Source organism: Parasteatoda tepidariorum, chromosome 10 (assembly GCF_043381705.1).
Source record: "Parasteatoda tepidariorum isolate YZ-2023 chromosome 10, CAS_Ptep_4.0, whole genome shotgun sequence".
Lineage (NCBI taxonomy): Eukaryota > Metazoa > Arthropoda > Arachnida > Araneae > Theridiidae > Parasteatoda > Parasteatoda tepidariorum.
This window is the reverse complement of record NC_092213.1, coordinates 76,284,962-76,289,742: the sequence shown is the minus strand read 5'-3', so window position 1 is coordinate 76,289,742 and position 4,781 is coordinate 76,284,962.

Below are 4,781 nucleotides of genomic sequence, written 5' to 3'. Positions count from 1 at the left end.
TCCGAAATGAACTGCGTAAGCAGTTCCGGGGGTTGGCGAGCGCGAGCGAGCAGGGGGCGAAGCCTCCTAGTTTAATGTTATTTTTCTTCAGATTAAACAGATTTCGGAGGTCTTCCATGTTAACAAGATTCTTACTCCAACTCTAGCTTGAACATTTTGTGAACGGCTCGAAAAATGTTTCTGTAGTATCTGTTTCAATGCTGTACAGTGCGCGCAAAATAAACGATATCACATTGAGTAACTTTTCGTTCCAATGATCGGATTTTCACAAACTGGGTGCAAATCCTAATTGTTATAAAGAATAACTTCAATAGCTAGCTATAATGAATAACTATAAGTATTTATGTCCGATTCTGTAGCTGAATCCCTAATTCTCGTATCTGAGGCTGCCCGTTTCAGCCGTTACGATGGGCTTTTGATTAGTAAAAATCTAATTGTTAGAAAAATATATTCAGGGCTTTATTTTCTTTACTGTCTACACTTTTTTGTACTTAGTGAAATTACAAGTAACCATTTAAGTTCCAATTTTGTCTTAAATGCTACTAGTAACGTCCATTGGCATCAAATACAGAGATCTAGCTAAAATTTAAACAATATAGCTAGTCAAATTTTTATTGGTAATAAGGTTTTTTGGCAGCATAAAGGAAAATGGCAAATTTAATGGACACAAGGTACAGAATAACAGTTGAAAATTAATTTCTACTCACTTAGGTATTTGAATTGAGATCAGTGATAAGTTTTGTTTGACGATAATTTTATACAGTTGAAAGGAAACCATTGAGACTTGACTTATCAACAGGCATTGAAATCCAGTGGAATTTTCCGGAAAGGCAATTGACCACTGCTTCTTTGAAAGTGGTGGTCAAATAGGAAGAGGGCCAGATCAAAAATGGCAAAATTTTGGTAGCGAGGAGAACCAAGTGATTAGTATAGATAGAAATCACGGTGTGAAACGAGTTGCTGACGTTAGCTTAAAGGCCCTGCAAGCAAAAAAAGCTAACACTCAGTGGAAACAACCACTTGAAAAAAACCAGCTCATAGAATGTGAGAATTGTAAAGTGCTAAAACGTAAAAATGCAGCATTGGAACAGGAAGTTTTTGAGCTAAAAAAGTTTTTGGAAACCGATGAATTTGCAAAAAATAAGAAACCTGTTCCGAAAAAGAGGGTTATTTCTGGAAGCACTCAAACCTCAAATCGTCCACAAATAATAGCTATTCAGGAGGGTTTGCGTGAGCACACATCAAATAATAACAGCGCACTTCAGAAGGACACGTTCATGAGTTGACTGCGAAAAAAAATAAATGCTTGCAAAAACAGAATACTTCGATTTCATTTTAATTAATTAGAATATCAACTATATAACAGAATCGAAGCTTACATGAAAGTAGCCTATAGATTTTCACCTAATGTGCTCAGATATGCGACGCAATAGAATGAAAGTTTTAAGAGAAGTGTACTGTCAAGGAAAGAAACCTGCCTTAAAATTTGTGTAAGAAAGACTCTCCTCAGTAAAGGGAAGAAGAAAAAAGTTTTAAGAGCAATATATTACGTCATACACAAAGGCTGTTGACTGATAGGTTATGAAGGACTAAATGGCTTTTATAATAGAAGTGCCAGAGTTACCTCATATCCCGAGCTCTGTTGCAAAGAAAATATGTGGTAGCAGATTTTGAATGCGAATGCGTAGGATTTTGTAGAAAACAAACATTGAAGCAAAGAAATTGAAATGAGAAAAAAAAACTGACCCATTGAGAATGTATGGGACTTTTCAGCACTTTTTTCATCAAACTATGCATTGTGTAAAAAAAAAAAAAAAAAAAAAAAAAAAAAAAAAAAAAAAAAAAAAAAAACTCAAGAAATGCTAAAGCAAAAATCAAAAATAATAATAATAATAATAAATAAATAAATATGTAAGTAAAATTTAAAAAATATCAAGTGAGATTTGTTCTTCTGCATCTAGCAAACAATATATGATGCAAAAAAAAAAACTGAAGCAAAAATAAGTAAATATACATGTAAAATTAAAAAAGATACCAAATGAGAATTGTTCTTTAGCTTTTAGCAAACTATATATAGTGCAAAAATGACCTAATGAGAATATATGAGTGTATGCATTGCAGATAATAATAATAAAAAATAAAAAATAGAAAAATAAAAAGAAAAAACATAGTTCTTCAGAAGACGTGCTCTATGTCCAAAGGACTGTCATATGTGTTCAGTACTCTGTGCTTGACGATTGTAGATGTTTCAAAATAATTGGATCCTCATCATAAAGCAGAAATAACCTAGCAGAGATTGAGAGAGAATATGCGGGACTTGGCAGAAAAACAATCATTGGTCTTTGGCAGTCGTGTTTCATATCCAGCAGACAATCAATTGCGTTCAGTACTTAGGAACGAAAATTCAATTTATAACAATCTTTACACAGAGCTGCTCAATGGACACGGTTGGGCATTTCAGAATAACTTGTAACCTTATAATGAAAAACGGACGAAGCAGAGGTTGGATTAAAATATGTGAGACTATGTGTTCAGTAATTATGGAAGAAAATTCTATGCGTAGAAGGAGAATATCCTTATCAGAAGTATGACGCAAAAATAATTGAACAAACAGACATCTTTACAGAGAGACATTACAATTAGTTCTTGAATTTTAATAGAAGGAAAAACACACTGAATCTAACATTAAGTTCTGTGAAATGTCTCATAATTTGTTAAAAAAGAAGAAAAAAAATGCATAGCAATGTAGAATTTCAGTTTTGCCATTCATGTAACAAAAAATTTACAGTTGTAAATAATAAAAATAAAAAAAAATAAAAACCTCAATTGATGTGTCTAGAGTAATTTTTTTAATGAGGTCTCCTCTATTACAATTTCTTATGGTTTTAAAAAATAAGAAAATGTCATTAAAAAAAACGGAGCATCTTGGGTAAGTTTGCTAAAACAAAGGCAGCAGCTTTTCAGTAGATAAATTGCCTAAATAAACAATGCAGTCATATTTGGTGTTAAAATACCTTCAAACTATCATTTTGAATATTTTAATTTTTTGCTGGTTGAAGCTATTTTAAAAAAAGCCTTCAAAAAAAATCTTAACAAATGCGTAAGAATGCGCAAGCTTTCCTTAAGTCAAAAAAAAAAAAAGAAGAAAAAAACTTTGTAAAAGATGCAGCTTAGATTCAAGTAGAGAAAGCCTTAAAGAAATCATCATTTATGAAAACTGCAGATTTTGTAAAGGTAAATCATCTGCAGAAAATCTGCAATTTATTTAAGGATTAAAAAACATTTTTCAAAGCTGCACTTTTTGGGAAGGTTTTCTATATCTTAATCTAAGCTGCAGATTTTATGAAAGTTTGTTACTTTAAGGAAAGCTTGTTCAACATCGCGAAATTGTTTTGCGAAGGTTTTTATAAAGGTTTTGCGCAGATTTTTAATTTATATTTTGGATGCCCTTTTTGGAACACCGGAATACAGTTATAAAGCGCATAATTTTTTTTAAGAAAAACAATATTAGTACTTTGTTTTGCTATGATCATAACTTATATCACCGAATAGAATTAAGCTTTAATCGAAATTTAAATTTCTTCGAAATTTTCTCATTACACCAAAAATAAAGTTCTTCAGAGTTGTTTCTTTTGTCAAAAACTGTTAGATAAATTTTGATGGATCATTTAAGAAACAATTTTAAATTGTATTGTCTTTAGTTTAAATATGAACTTACTAGATAGTTGGAAAGTGGTCCAAGTCTCTAAGTTCTGTTTGACTGCAAATTTCCCGATTGTAGCGTTCATATAGTTATTGAAACTTTGCCATCCAATATGGAGCATTGGTTAAAATATACACAGCCTTGCTTGACCGATCTTACTTGGATCGATTACACTGGAGAACAATTTTATCTTCTTCTGTTGCATGTGATTTTTAATTTTCAAACGGATCTTAGATATTTTTCGCAACGCTGATTTCAAATCTGTAATCGGCTGATAATACATTTCAATTTATGATGCGATATGTTAAGGACCTGTGTTTTTTGTCTTACGTGCTATTTTCAAACGAAGGAACTAGTGTATGTTTATGTACATAAACCTATGTGTTCTTAATTAACAAGAACATATAAGCTATTGCAGTACATTCAAACAAAAACAAAAAATATTATTTTGAAAAATCTTTAGCTTTCTGAACGAAACTAATTTCAAATTCGCCCATCCGAATAAAGTAAAGTCAAATACTTGCAAAAATTTTAATTTTTTTTTAAATGAAACTGTTAGATTTATTTATGGCAAATATTTAATTTCTACTTTGAGTATTTCTTTAAATGCATCAATGCATCATTTAATTATAAAACTTTAATAACATTTTCTACATCATCATTTTATTTGGAATTTGTACCCCATTTCACAAACGTCTTTAGAATTTAATAAGTTAAAATATAAATCTCTTCTTGAAGAACAAATGGCACTGTAAGACTGTTATTGATTAAAAGAAATATTTAAAAAAAATCACTCTTCATCTAAAATATTTTCTAAGTAGGAATTATTTTTTTATTTTTTTTATTTAGCGTATTTCAATGCTAAGAAACTCATTTTTAAAATCGGGATTCCGCCAAAAGAACTGATGCACTTATTAATGGCATTTAGCTTTGAAATGCTATGTAAAGTAACGCCTACTAAGTAACGCCCATGAGCGATGTGTGCACGCCAAACAGTATGTACCATATAAGGCAGTACTTTTACTTTCGTTACTTGTACCGCCGGTACGAGTAAAAAGTACGTAGTTTATCCTAATTC